The sequence below is a fragment of the Portunus trituberculatus genome, chromosome 47, assembly GCF_017591435.1.
Source record: "Portunus trituberculatus isolate SZX2019 chromosome 47, ASM1759143v1, whole genome shotgun sequence".
Classification (NCBI taxonomy): Eukaryota; Metazoa; Arthropoda; class Malacostraca; order Decapoda; family Portunidae; genus Portunus; species Portunus trituberculatus.
Window position 1 is genome coordinate 18,447,254 of NC_059301.1, and position 15,926 is coordinate 18,463,179.

The window sequence follows — 15,926 nt, forward strand, 5'->3', positions numbered from 1 at the left end:
GTGTTTCAGAATATGGTCCAGACAACAGAACGGGGACTGCAAAGATGCTCCTCTATACTTCCATTCCTACCCTTAAACAGTTTCCCCTTTAACCCTTTCAGTACTGGGACGCATTTTTACCATGAGTTTTGGATATGATTAGACCATTTTATTGACTACAGGAAAGGTCTATGGAGGTAAAAAGATTAATAGCCACAGTCTTCACTATTTTAATCCCTATATGAGTTTCTGAAGCTTTATAAAATCACAACTAGTAACCAGAATGAATATGGAAACGCGTCATGGTACTGAAGGGGTTAAACAGCTTTTTCCCTTTAATGGTTGTGCCAGATGGGACACTGTGACATCAAGTTCACTTCTGTAGTATGAGAGTGTGATATACAATGAAATAATTACTAAATCCTTGTCATGGTAAAGAATCTCATTTTGCATGCCGTGAAAACAGGTGGGTGGAGGATGTGAGGTAAAGACAAAAGATGTGTTGCTCCCATCATGTTTTCGAGGCAGAATAATCAAAAGTATCTTGAAAAATATCCAAAATCCATCAAGCCTTTTCCAATCAGGCGATAACTTTGATCTGCGAGGGAGATCCGGGAATGTGTTGAATACAATGGTGTTTGTCTCATTCAAACTGGCGAATGTATTCTCCAGAAAGTTCACAATAAACTTTGGAACAGAGCGACGAACGAAGCTGCTTTCGTAATACACTGTAGCACCGATGTTACTGTGACTGTTGTTAATAGCAGTGAGAGATGAGTCAGCAGGAAGAAAGAAGAAGAAGAAGAAGAAGAAGAAGAAGAAGAAGAAGAAGAAGAAGAAGAAGAAGAAGAAGAAGAAGAAGAAGAAGAAGAAGGAGAAGGAGGAGGAGACGAAGAAAGAAGAAAGGAGAAGAAAAATAAGAAAAAAAAGAAGAAAAAGAAAAAAAGAGAAGAAGAAGAAGAAGAAGAAGAAGAAGAAGAAGAAGAAGAAGAAGAAGATAATGATGATGATAATGATGATGAGGAAGAAGAAACTCTTGTTGTTGTTGTTGTTGTTGCTGTTTCTGCTGCTGCTGCTGCTTGTTCTTTTGGTGTTAATGACTTTATTAAGAAGAAAATATGCTAATAAAAACCAGTGCCTGAAACTTCTTACCATGTATGCATTGTGTGTGTGTGTGTGTGTGTGTGTGTGTGTGTGTGTGTGTGTGTGTGTGTGTGTGTGTGTGTGTGTGTGTGTGTGTCATGAGATCAGCACAGTGTCAGGGAGGGAAGAATCGGAATGGAGGAAAGGAGAGGAGGAGGAGAAGGACGTCAGTGTGGAGGATTCGGCGGCGCGTGTCACTCCGGCTTTAAAAATCTATCGGAGAGAGTGGCGTCATAAGGTGGAGATTTCGTCTTTTACAAACTCGGTCCGCCGGAGATTTCAAGCTCAGTAAACAAGAGCAAATCTTTCCAAAGGCCAGATTTGCCCTCCAAGTTTGAGTTAAATTCGCACGCGGTCGAAACCCTTCTCTCCCTCTCTTAGCCTCTCCTCCTCCTCCTCCTCTTCGGCCTCGTCCTTCTTTTCTTCACCCTCTCGCTCTATTCCTCCCACCCATGCCTCCTCCAGAGCGTCTCTCCTTCCTTCTTGTTGAGAGTTGGTTCTCTAAGAATGTGGACTGAAAACTTTGGCATTATGAGATTATGAGGAAAGAATTTTTAATAATAACGAAAGAAAAAAAAAAACGACAGAAAAGACTCGGGGAAATAAAGTATGGCTGAGTGAGTAAATGGTAAACGATAGAGAAAGGGATAGAATGAAATAGACTGAGATGAGTAATGAAATAAAGTAATCAAGCAAGATATTATAAGTCGATACATTTATAACGCCATTTCCGCGCTTCCAAGTTATTAACCGGCAATGAAAGGAGTGATTTGATTACTCGTTGCAATTATCTTTGTGTGCGTCGTGAAATCAGATGTGCAGGGAAAGGAAATATACACGCACGAACACACACACACACACACACACACACACACACACACACACACACACACACACACACACACTATATACACCTCCACATTCAACAGCACTCTAGTTTTATGGTCAAGCAAACACATGCAACGTTCTGTCCTCCCTCGTCAGTACCACCACCATCACCACCATCACCACCACTGCCACGAGAACCACAATTGTGAAAAAACGTCACCACCAATCGCTCGCCCTCTCCCTCTCTCCCTCCCCACCACCACCACCACCACAACCACCACCACCGGCCGCGTACAGCTCCCCTCCACACTCGCCACTAAGAGATAACGACATTAGCTTAACAAGACTGTTGACAACAAACTTTTTTTACCCGAGTCACGGAAGGTACAGAATCGAACGTGGTGCTCCTCTTCCTCTTCCTTCTCCTTTTCTTCTTCCTCTTCCCCTCCCAGCCCCCATTCTCCTCCGTTCGTTCCGTCAGTGGCAGTCTCTTGTTTATTCATTCATTCATTTGTTTGTTTGTGTTAGTGGTGGTGGTGGTGGTGGTGGTGGTGGTGGTGGTGGTGATTGTGGTGGTGATAGTGGTGAAGTCTTGCTTTTTAGCGGCATATGAGTAATAATAACGAGAGAGAGAGAGAGAGAGAGAGAGAGAGAGAGAGAGAGAGAGAGAGAGAGAGAGAAATATCTTGTGATGGTGAATCTTGACAGCTCACAATAACTGTCCCCTCTATCTTTTCCTCTTATTTATTCATTTATATATAACTTCTGTGTATGTACCTTTTTTTTTTTTTTTCCTATGACAGTCTATGCAGTGGCGTTCTGTTTATCTCAAGCCAACACGAGTCGACCTAAATTGCTATAACAATAAACGTTCCTGTGTACACTTGGAACGGTTCAAGTCAAAAAATAAACAAAAAGAAAGTGAGGTAAAGAAAAATCACTCACGTTTCTTTTCATAACTATATTTGTGCGTTTTTTTTTTAAGTATGCAAAATAAAACTGTTTCTGTTACATATTTTTTAATCAAGAGAGAGAGAGAGAGAGAGAGAGAGAGAGAGAGAGAGAGAGAGAGAGAGAGAGAGAGAGAGAGAGAGAGAGAGAGAGAGAGAGAGAGAGAGAGAGAGAGAGAGAGAGAGAGAGAGAGAGAGAGAGAGAGAGAGAGAGAGAGAAAAGAGAGAGAAAACAAAGGAAAATCAAGAGAGAGAGAGAAAAAGAGAGAGAGAGAGACAAAGGATAAAAGGAGAGACAAGAAACAAAGGAAAATCAAGGGAAAAGAAAAAAAGGAAAGGAAGGAGACACGAGAGAGAGAGAGAGAGAGAGAGAGAGAGAGAGAGAGAGAGAGAGAGAGAGAGAGAGAGAGAGAGAGAGAGAGAGAGAGAGAGAGAGAGAGTTGCCCTTGTTTGCTTTTAATTGTTACTCCTGTATTTAAACGCATCCATTCTAAATATTGCTTCTTTTCATTACCTTGTTTACGTGTTTGAAATAAAATGAAAAAGAGTGAAAACAGCGTCATTTCATTACTTTCCATTGTCATACGTATTTGAACGTTCTAAGTAGAAGAAAATAAAATTGATATCTTCTTTCAAGTCTTTTCATTATCACACATTTTTTTTTCTATGTTAAAGGGGAAAACTGGCCGAGGATAGAATGAAAGCGAAAAAAAAAGGCTCACTTAGCTGTCGGTCCCCCATACAGGTCCGAAAGAAGTAGCCAGAAAAAAAAGGATAAATGTCTTAAAACCTCCCATCTAATTGGAGTCAAGTCTTTAACCTCTTCAATACTGGGACACATTTTTACCATGAGCTTTGGGTATGATTAGAAGCTTTTATTTACATAAGGAAGGGTCTATGGAAGTCAGAATATTAATGGGCAGAGTCTTCAGTATTTCAATCCCCACATAAATTTCTGAAGCTGTATAAAATCACCAGACAGTAAGCAGAATGAATATGGAAACGCGTCATGGTACTGAAGGGGTGTAAGTTGAAAGAAGTTGAAAGGCATCACAAAAATGACGAAAAAGAAAGAAAAAAAAATACTTCACCGTTTGTTTCTTTCTATTATAACATACGAGAGTCTCAATACACATGAAGAAAAAAAAATGTCAATTGTTTTTTATCCACTCTTCTACGTAGCGTTCTGTTATTACCAACGAAGCAAACAGAGAGAGAGAGAGAGAGAGAGAGAGAGAGAGAGAGAGAGAGAGAGGTCACGCACGTGGTAGCTCCGTGTTTTTCGTGGTGTTACAGTGGTTTAACAAAGTGCAGTGTTGTGAAAATTTCAGTGCTTGAAGTGCTAAGTGTCCTGGTGTCCATGTAAAAGTGTAAGGTGTGCTAAGCCTTGCAATAGTGTTAAAAAATCACTTGAAAAGAGTGCTTGTACCCGTGCAGTGACCGAGACCCGGGCCTGACCTGACGCGAGGCCTAAGGCAGCACACAGTTGCCAAATCTCTCCAAGGTAGTTTTTAAACAACCTGTATCTCTCTCTCCGTGGCTGGTTTGGCTTGACTTGTGGGAGAGGTAGTTAGTGTCGTGTGTTTTTTGTGCGCCTGTGGGGAAGTGCTTTGTGTTCTGTGCCAGTGTTTAGTGTCTGTGTTCACGAGTGTGTTAGTGTCGTACGTGTCGTTTAGAGCCAACACTCGTTGTCGCTCCCACACCTGGCTCCACAATTCCCCAGGAATCACTAATCCTCTCCCTCAATGTCTAGCCCCGCCCATCGCCCCATAGCCAGGCGAGACTTGCCTGGCTACCAGCCACAGAATTGGTGTTGCGTTTGTGGCAAAGCAACACTTAAGACTCAACACGTGAGCTGTGACGAGGAAACCTGCCGTAACCTTTGTCACAACAGCTGCCTTGGGGATACGCCAGTCTTCAAGTGTAGCTACACGGAACAGCTACGACTCCAAGCAAACATCCCGGACCCCGTCATCTACATCAGCGAGGAGACTGACACACCCCCCACGCCACTACCGGACGATAGTGGGGAGAGTCAGTGGGAGGGCTTGGAGAGAGGAGAGCTAGTTTCACTAGTTGAAAAGCTCACTGAGGAAGCCTCTCAACAAAACTGTGTGATTAAGTCCCTCCAGGACGACAGAGACTTGATCATACAGCACAGAGACGTGTTTGCTGCGGCTCTCAGAGTAGCAGACAGGCTGATAGCGTCAAAACAGCGCCAGACGCAAGTAGCCACACGCTCTCAGGCAGTCAGCGCCCACGCAGAGTCAATTGACGAACACTGGGAGGTGGTTTGTCAGGACTCTGAGAGGTGGAGGACGTGGTGGAGCTCGGATAAACCGCAACAGATCCGGTACGCAGCTGTTTTCTCCACTTCCACCTTCCCTTCGCCTGCCCGGGAAACAACGACCGCTCCGCCTACCTCCACTGCTTCCACCGCCACACAGAGCGACTGTGACACCTCCCCAGCGTCCACTGTCACTCCTTCTGCCACACAGAGTGACTGCTCGGTACTCACTACCACGTCTACCGCCACACAGAGCAGCAGGGACTCTTCCTCCATAAACACAGCGAACGGAGTAGATCGCGGTGCCTCTGTTCGCCCACGAACCTCTCCTCAGACCACTTCAGGAGATTGGAGAAAAAAGAAATCTAAGAGGGAAGTGCAGCAGGACGCGAGGAGGGTGTCCAGCGAAGGACTGAGGACTCACCAGGCCACCAAGCAGACACAAAAGCGAGCCAAGGCAAAAGTGTGTGAGTACTGCTCACGGAAAGGACACACTTCTGCTACTTGCCACGCCAGAACTGACGATTTACGTCAGGAGCGTCTCCTACAGCGGCTTCTTACGGTGGAAAGATACACAGCCACACCCTTCCCACCTGCAGCGCCTCAGCCCGCCCACCCCCTCACTTCATTTCAGTCCTTGCCACAACCTCGCCCACTCCTTCCTCAGCCTGGTATCTGGAATCAGAACCAGGGGCGGCAGTGGACCACTCCTCTTCACCAGTACCAGCAGTCGGCCGCGGACCCTAACCACCACCTCGGACTAGCAGGCCTCGCTCACTACCATCCCTCACCATGGTACAGCCAGCTTGCCCCGCCGCCAACTAAAGGTCGTCTCTAGCAACGTCCGTGGTCTCCGGACTAACCTTGCAGACTTATACCACAACTGTGTGCAACGACACAATGCAGACGTTGTTGTGGTGACCGAGACATGGCTGAACAGTGAGGTGGAGCCCACGTATGGCAGGATGCAGGGCTTCACCCACTGGGTGAGGAGGGACCGACAGGAGCGAACAGGAGGTGGAGTGGCTGTCTGCTTCAAGGAAGGAATGCAGGCCCAGCTACTCGACATAGACACGCCTCCAATGATGGAGATGATGTACTTCCGAGTAATGCTGGCAGACCGCTCAGCCCTCCTGCTGTGTGCCCTGTATCGCCCCCCGCGACAAGGGCCTGACTCACTCTTGTACCTGACTGAGACCTTAGACAACCTGATGATGGCACACAGCTGCAGCCACGTGCTGATTGTGGGGGATCTCAATCACCACCTGGAAAGAGACGCCTACGAGAATCTCCTGGAGGTGCAGGGTCTGACAGATCATGTCACCTTCCCCACACATGAACGAGGAGGGACATTAGACCCTGTCATCTCAGACTACCAGGAAGACAAGCTTCAGTGTCATCAGCTGGGGCTCGTGGGCAGCTCTGACCATCACGCTGTACTGACACAGCTGGAAGTGGGCGTGGCTCAGGACGAGGCCACCACCCGCACCATCTGGCTGTGGAACAAAGCAGACTGGGCTTCCCTGCGCCGCGACCTGACCCACACCCCATGGGCCACTTTGCTACAGGGAGGAGCAGAGAGTGAAGCACTTGCACTCACCTCTCACCTTCTCGCCCTCCAGAGACGCCACGTCCCACACAGGGAATACACCACCAGATCGACGGATCAGCCATGGTTTGGCTACCGTTGCCGTGTTGCTGCCGAGGCAAAGTATGCTGCCTGGCTCCGCTACAAGAGGAACCCGACTCGGCGCAACAAGGACCTGCACAGGGCTGCATGCAGGAGGATGGTGGTAACCAGCAAGTGGGCCTTAAAAAAGTGGGAGGAAAGCCTGCGCCGGAAACTGTGTGGCACTGGCGTAGGAAACAAAACTTGGTGGTCTCTTGTTAAGGACAAACAAGGAACTGGCCACCAAGAATCCATCCCTCCCCTCAGCAAGCAGGACGGTACTGTCGCCACCAGCAGTAAGGAGAGGGCACAGTTGCTGGCTTCCTTGTTTGCTGGAAAAATGAAGGTCGGGAATCCACAGCAGCCACCGCCTCAGCTGGTCCAGCAATGTGAGAAGACTGTCACCATGGTGGAGGTGACGCATCAGCAGGTGAAGCGATTATTGCGGGGGCTGGACACACAGAAAGCCACCGGCCCTGATGACATCAGCCCGCACCTGCTGAAGCGATGCTCCCAGGAACTGGCTGCCCCTCTCACCCAAGTCTTCACAACTTGTGTACGGGAAAACGTCTGGCCTTCAGTGTGGAAGGAGGCTCGAGTAGTTCCTGTACACAAAAAGCTCCAGGACGGACCCAAAAAACTACAGACCCATATCCCTGTTGTCAGTGGTGGGTAAAGTGTTTGAGAGGGTCGTGGCAGAGGTGGTGTGTAGACATCTCAAGGACAATGCCCTCCTCTCAGACCAACAGTTTGGGTTCAGACCTGGAAGGTCAACCTCCGACCTAATGATGCTTCTCACCAGGCATTGGCAGGACGCCCTCGACGACGGCAAGGACACTATAGTGGTTGCTTTGGACATAGCAGGAGCTTTTGATAAAGTATGGCACAACGGATTACTAGAAAAGCTTCGTGCTAAAGGCATCCAGGGTGGCTTGCTACGACTCTTGGGAAATTACCTGCAGGACAGAAGCCTCAAGGTGGTTGTCAACGGGCAAACATCTGAGTCCCTGCCTGTGGAGGCATCAGTGCCACAGGGTTCAATTCTTGGCCCACTCCTGTGGAATATCTACGTGGATGATCTTCTCCAGCTACTGCCAGGAGTCATGGCCTATGCTGATGACTGCACCCTCTCCTATACCTATCCACGCCAGGACAGTGGGCGGGCTGCTGAGGCCATCAATCAGCAGCTACGAGTGATAAAGGAGTGGGGTGCTCGATGGCAAGTGACATTCGCGCCGGAGAAGACACAAGCAATGGTTGTCTCTCGGTCCCCAGCCGCCATGGCAGCAATGGCAGGAAAGTTGTCTTTGGCGCTGCTGCTCTCCCACTCCAAGATGACGTCAAGATACTTGGAGTGGAGGTGGATCGAGGGCTGAGGTTTGACAGGCATGTCAAAACCATTGCCAAGAAAGCCTCTCACAGGATCTCCGCTCTCAGAAGGATCGCCAGTTTCCTCGACAGGAAGGGAGACTGCTGCTGTACAAGGCACAGGTGCGGCCCCACCTTGAATACGCAGCTCTCTCCTGGATGTCCTGTGCCGCCACACACAGAAGGAGACTGGACAGCATCCAACGCCGCGCCATACGGCTAGTAGATGCTGCACTACCACCTCACCCAGAGCCTGAGCGTCCCCTTGATTCACTGGAACACCGCAGAGACGTGGCGGCGATCGTAGTGTTCCATAAGGCACAGGTGCAAAGAGTGCCACATCTGGCAGGGCTGCGTCATCCTCTAAGAGTCACCGCACGGAGCACGAGAACGGTGCTCAATGGTGGTGACGCCGTAGAGGTGCCGCGATCCCACGGGTGTCAGCATCAACGCACCTTCGCAGGACGCGTCTCCAGGATGTGGAACTTGTTCACGGCCGCGGTGCCTCACGTCCAGGAGATGAACACACACAGTGTCAAACTGATGGCACATAAGTGGAGACAGACACTGCCAACTCCTCTGACACTCTTTGTGACGTGACACTCAGTGTAGTGCAGTGCGTGAATAGTGCTAGTGAAGTGAAACGAATAGTGCTCCATTTACATGCTGACCATCTTGTATATTATCTATTTTTAAGTCTTGTAAATATTGTAGAGAAATAGATTGTAGTACCCTTAGAATAGGTAGCACACGACAGTGCGCCTTTGGGTACATGTTCCTTTGTATTAAGTTTTGTTTAAATAAAAAAAAAAAAAAAAGAGAGAGAGAGAGAGAGAGAGAGAGAGAGAGAGTCTCTCCCTCCTCCTCCTCCTCCTCCTCCTCCTCCTCCTCCTCCTCCTCCTGTTACTCCTCCTCTTACTCCTCTTTCCCTTTCCTCCTCCTCCTCCTCAATCTTCCTACTCTTCTTGAACATAACCCAATTTTTGTTCATGTCCTCTTGAAATTCGAATTTATCTAGTTTACAACAATTCTAGGTTTAAGTGACTTTTAATTGATTCCCTGACCACAGAAACCTGACTCATATATACATGTTTAGTTATGGATATTTAGATCTCCAATGTCTCCTCAACACAAGTAAGAGACTAGAGAAAACTTTGACGATATATTTTTTTCTTTCTTGATGCTTCTGTGTTCATGATAATTCCCTCACTGAACTGTTGGTGCCTCACAATTATCACTTACTTTCGCTCTATATTCCTGGTGACTCGCTTTCCTTCTTTTTTTGACCTACTCTTCTCCTCATTTCCTTCTTTTCTTCTTCTTTTTCTTCTTCCTCCTCCTCCTCCTCAAATTGTGTGCTCTTTCTTCATCTTCTTTCTCTACCACCAACTTCTTCCTCCTCTCTGTTCCTTTATTTCTTCCTCTTTTCTTCCAACTCCTCCTCCTTCCTATCCATATCTTCCTTCCTCTCTCCTCCTCCACTATTCTTCCCTCCTCATCCTTTCTCTCTCTTCCTCCCCCATTCCCAGCCTCTCTCTCCCCTCATAGAAGCGTGGACCTTCCCTTCAGGCGGCCCAGCTGGCTCGGGTCACCTGCCAGCTGGCGATGTTCAACGGCCAATCACACACGAGCAGCACCAGTACCGACGTTCCTGATTGGTCCATAGAGGTGGCGCTCGTAAAACAGGTTTTCTAATTGGAAACGGTACGCAGGTTTATGATAATTTGCACAACGTTTCGCGTGAGTTTAATTATGGTGGATTTACCTGTCGGGTCGCCGGAGGAGGTGCGAGAAAGTAAAGCGCCGCCCGAGATAACAAGTTGGTTAGCTAGTTAGTTTGTTAGTTACATAGTTAGTCAGTGTAGTTTTGAGGCTGCCGGGGAAGAAGGGAGGGAGACGCGGTGACTGTGTATGTACTGGTGGTGGTAGTGGTGGTGTGGTGTGTGGTGTGGTGTAAATGTTGGTTGTAGAAGGCATATACAGTCCTTTCTCTCTCTCTCTCTCTCTCTCTCTCTCTCTCTCTCTCTCTCTCTCTCTCTGTTGTTAGTTTTCCTACGATTATTCAATTCCGGTAAGTGTTTGATAACGGAGTAACGAAACACGAGGGTCGGTACTGAGAGGGCGAGCGGCAGGAGGTCAAGTGGCAGGGTTCCTAAGGTACAGTTAGTCAAGAGGCACCCAGAGACGCCGTGTGTATGAAGGAATTAAATCGCTTCCTGCGTATTGCTAGTGGTGGTGGTGGTGGTGGTGGTACTGATGGTGGTAATGATGATGGTGATGGTGATGGTGGTGGTGGTACTATTACTACTACTACTACTCCTGTTGTCATTGTTATTATTTCTACTGCTGATGTTACTATTACTACTATTGTTACTATTACTATAACGCATTTCTCTTCTTTTCTTCTTTCTCTTTTTATTCTCCTTCTCATTATTATTATTATTATTCTACAACAACTAGTAGTATGAGTAGCGTTAATAGTGACAATATATACTAATACCACTTCCACTTAGTATTACCACCACCATCAACAGCAACAATAACACCACCATCACCACCACCACCACCACCACCACCACCAAAACAACAACAACTACAACAACAACAACACCTAACACTGCCACATAATTCAACACCATTCCTCTTCTGCATGACAACCCATCAATACTTCCCCATAACACCAACCCATCCACCCATCCATGCACCAACCATTCCAAACAAAAACACTCATACAAACACACATACACTTGCACCTTTAACCACCCCCACCTACACACCTCCACCACCACCACCACTAGGACGCCATTTCCCTCGTAATTACGCCGCCTCTTCGCGTTAATGGGTACGTACAGGGAATGCATTTAAGGGGTTAGTCTGTACACCTGCTTTCGAGGGCAACCAACAACACCATTACTTGCAAGAGTTACGAGCCTGGCCCACCCTCAAATTATTTTCCCTGAGTTAATAATTGACCCATAATTTTGTAAAGGTGAAAAAGACTGTAATGAATTGGTGGTTACTTGTGGTGGTGGTGGTGGTGGTGGTGGTGGTGGTGGTGATGATGGTGGTAGTGGTGGTGTTTCTCTTTCTGTTTCTGTTTTTCAATGTTTCTGTCTCTGTCTGTCTTTTTGTGTTTTTGTCTTTTAGTCTGTCTGTCTTTGTCTGTCTGTCTGTCTGTCTGTCTGTCTGTCTGTCTGTCTCTCTCTCTCTCTCTCTCTCTCTCTCTCTCTCTCTCTCTCTCTCCATCCATCTAAACAAAACAAAAACAAAAAAATCCACGCTTCCTATCCTGAGCCGACAACAACAACAACTTCTACTACGTGTGTCTATCTCCTGCAAAGAAGATATGCACCTTAAAGTTTGGAAAGTCTGTGTTTACATTAGAGGCATTTGTAGTAACTCTAATATATTTCTTTAATTGTAAGGGAAGTTTGTTTGGCTCTGATCACCTGGAAAGTTTGTTTGTAGTAATCAACTTATTGCGCCCTAGAGCGTCACGCGGATGTAATTAGTAAACAACAACGAGTGCAGCGAGGCCTTCACGCCAGGGGGGACGGATAAAGCGATCTGAAAACATGGCTGGGGGTGATGGCGCTGCTGGTGGTGGTGGTGGTGGTTCTACTACTACCATTACTGCTGCTGCTGCTGCTACTGTTCCTACTGCTGTTACTTCTACTTTTATTATAGTAAGTAATTATGAGAAAGTTATGAGAACACAAGATTGTTTAAGATGATAAATAAACGTGACATCATCAGGGTGCAACGTTCTGGACATGGTTGCGGTGCCACTCGGGTTCCCTGACGCCAAGAATACATTCACGAGTGACGTGGCGCTCACCGCAGAGCTGTATAAATGATGCCTTGCCTGAGCTAAACATCCCCGCAAGGCAAGGCTGGTAAGGATTGACTAACGTGTCTCTCTCTCTCTCTCTCTCTCTCTGTGTGTGTGTGTGTGTGTGTGTGTGTGTGTGTGTGTGTGTGTGTGTGTGTGTGTGTGTGTGTGTGTGTGTGTGTGTGTGTGTGTGTGTGTGTGTGTGTGTGTGTGTGTGTGTGTGTGTGTGTGTGTGTGAGAGTGAGTGGGTGTGTGAATCTTGCTATCTTTGCTAAAAAGTAAAATAGGATGCAACGAATTTCTTAGAATGGACGCAAAACAATGAAACAATTCTATTACACTTCAAACAAGAAACGAAGAGAAAAAGCAACACAAAGGATTCACAAAGGAAGAACAAACAGCGACATGAGAAAATACAATCCTGGAAAATTCTTGTCGAAAATTGAGGAATGACTTGCAATTCGACTTTTGTTTACTCCGTCACAATTCACAGACGAGACGAGAAACAACATGAACACGAGAGGAACACAAAAGTAAGAATAAAACAGCAGCAGACGTATTGCACCTTACGAAACTGTTTGTAATGAAGCACAACGTTTATTCTGAGTTGGCGAGAGATATACTGACGGTGAAGCAAAGCGTGTGGAGGAAGTACAACACATACTAAAATAAAAAAAAGTTTATCGGTTATTCAGTCACCGCTAAGACTGTCTGTGATAAGCACCACCATTTAAACTGAGGTAAGAGATGTGTGGGAATGATTTAGTAACGGTGAGAAGAAAGTAAAACTCCCACAAACTAAGTAAACCACAAGCAAGATACAAAAACCGGTTATTTCATCACCAGTAAGACTATTTGTGGCAACGTCTACACAATTTCAATCGAGGTGGCAAGAGATATGAGGATGGACAAGGCGAAGAAGGGCAAGGGTAAAGGCAAGGGTGAGGGCGAGGGTGACGAGGAAGTACACACAGGGAAACCACGCAAACCAAGATACAACCACAGCATTTCATCGAGCATTTCCTTACCACAGTTATTTTTTTCATCTAAGTCACAGGGGAAAAGAATAAGTTTGCATTTCCAGCCATGTAGCGCAACACAACACAACGGTCTCCTGTCATGTCAACAAGTAAACGCCTCCACCGCCGCCTCCTTGAAAATACACAGACCAGCTCAGTTCCGTTGGTGATCGCGAGTATTGTCTTTACAACGGCACTTTCTTGTGCGTATTTTGGTCTGCGTCTTTTTCACACTTTTACTTTATTATTCTTATTGTTACTGATTTTTTTTCAGTCTAGTTTCCTTCGTCTTTCTTTTTTTTTTCTTTCCTCTAATTTTCCCGGAGTTGTGTGTAGCGTTGGATTTTCGAATAGGTAGCGTTGGATCTTCGACTTGACAATGCTTTGGTATGTTTCCCGCGTTGAGGACGAACTTCGTACATGTGTCACTTTGGACCATCCATCGCTGTGTGTGTGTGTGTGAAGACGAAACAAACTAAAAAACAAAGAAACAATATCTAAACTTTGGAAAATCAGAGAAAAAAGAAGAAAAGAACTCGAAAATGAAGAAGAAAAGAAGACAAGCAAAAGGAAAACGGAAGAGCAGTTGAAAGGGCAATTCTTCCCGACGCTCATCAGAACCAGAACCAGAACCAGAACCAGAACCAATGTGTGGTGAGCATTTCTAAATATACATAAATATACTTCGCTATCTTCCCCACTGATTAAATGTCTTATTTCTCTCTTTCACACACACACTCACGCACACACACACACACACACACACACACACACACACACACACACACACACACACTCTCTCTCTCTCTCTCTCTCTCTTTAAACCTTTCCGACACACATTCTCCTCCTAAATTCTTCTCTTTCCCCACTTTTCTCCCTTTCTACTGCACATTTCCCTTGTCATTCTATTCCATCCTTCTTTATTTTCTTTATCCCTCTCTTTTTCTCGGCAATCTTTCCTCGCGATGTATTCTCCACATTTCTGCTTTACCATCCTTATGCTTCCCCCGTTTTCTTTCTTTCTGGGTTGCTATTTATCCTGGTGATGACCGACTGTCGTTTTCTTTTTCTTGTCTCTGGTGGTCTATTGTGGGGGTGTCCATTTTATCTCAGGGCATGCTCTCTCTCTCTCTCTTTCTTTCTCTCTCTTTCTGTCTCTCGTCCACACCCCTTTATTCCCCTTCCCTTCTTCCCTCTCTAAGACTTTTCATCCTATATTTTCAAGTCTCCTCGTTTACTTTCCATTTTCTTTTTTTTTAACTCCTTTTCTCTTGTTCTCTAGTTTGGTTTACTTTACTTTTCTCCTCCTCCTTCCTCCTCCACCTGCTCCTCTTCCATCCTCTGTCCTCTTCCTTCTTTCTTTTCTTCTCTTCCAATTCTTCGCTTACCTTCTACCTTCTCTTCCTCGTTTCTTTTCATTCGTAAATCTCCTCCTCCTCCTCCTCCTCCTCCTCCTTATTCTATCCTCTTTGTCCCATCTTTTCTTTTTTTCCATTGGTCTCTTCCCTCTTGCAGTTCTTGTCTTCCTTCTCCTCTCTTCCCTTCTATTCCCGTTCAATCTTTATCCCTTCTGCACCTTCTCCCTTCTCCATTCTTCTCCTCCTCCCTCCTCTCCAGTCACACCTTCCAATATTTCCTCAGTTTGCCCTCTTCTTTATTTTTTTTATCTTTTTAATACTTGTCTTCCCTCATTTCTTTCTTTTCTATCTTCTGTCTTTCCTCTCCCATTCATCATTCACCTATTTTTTTCTTTATCATCTCCAAGTGTTTTGTTTTCTTATTTTCTTCCTTCTCGTTCTTCCCCTTTCCCCAACCACCTCACGGCATCTTTCCTTTTCCCTTCTACCTGTATCGTTTCCAATCCTCTTACACGGTATTCTCTTCATCTCTCCCTTCTTTCCTTCTTTTTACAATCTCCTCGCTCCTGCCCGCTATCCATTTCATCCCTCCTTTCTTCCATCTTCCCTTCCTTCCTTTCCAATCTTCCCACACACTGTCCGCTGGCTTCCTCGCTTCCTTATTTCCTTTCCCTTCCCTTCTCGCTGTAGCTCGCTCCCATCCTCCTGCTCCTCCGCTGCGGCCAACCAATCGTGCAAGAGCCACTTTTCACGAGTCTCCCCTTGCTTCCCCCATTGTCACCTGCACTGGCCGCCGCGTCATTAGCCAGGCATAGTGGCATACCTTCCTGCCGCTACCTCACGCTCATACATCACCCTCCTATACAGCATTTTGTGCGGAGAGAGAGAGAGAGAGAGAGAGAGAGAGAGAGAGAGAGAGAGAGAGAGAGAGAGAGAGAGAGTGGTTGGCTGTAAACGTGTGTATACAATATATTTCTAATCTTTCTCTTCTTTGGTTATCAGTTGTTGTGGATGTGCATGGTCTCTCTCTCTCTCTCTCTCTCTCTCTCTCTCTCTCTCTCTCTCTGGTCGCCTTCTCGCTTCAGTGTCTATTTGTTATCTATTTTTGGGTCGTTCCTCATGCAAAGACATTAGTGCAAGATACATTTCTCGGGGCGTGGTGGTGGTGGTGGTGGTGGTGGCCGCTTAAAGATACTTGCCTGCATGTATGTATATAACTGTCAGGGGACGTGTGTGTGTGTGTGTGTGTGTGTGTGTGTGTGTGTGTGTGTGTGTGTGTGTGTGTGTGTGTGTGTGTGTGTGTGTGTGTGTGTGTGTGAGGGTTTCGAATAAGAGGTACTCGCATATACACAGATAATGGTAGCCTGTTGAATACATTAACTGTCTCTCTCTCTCTCTCTCTCTCTCTCTCTCTTACACTACTTGGAGGATAATGTGGAGGTTTCATTACCATCGAGAGAGAGAGAGAGAGAGAGAGAGAGAGAGAGAGAGAG

General features: G+C 46.3%; 1 long non-coding RNA gene across 1 annotated transcript in view; it reads right to left on the bottom strand.

The window, feature by feature from the left end:
* The window catches only part of LOC123520798, a 103,901-nt gene that overhangs the window by 37,373 nt on the left and 50,602 nt on the right, over positions 1-15,926 (bottom strand). The gene's annotated exons all lie outside the window — the stretch shown is intronic.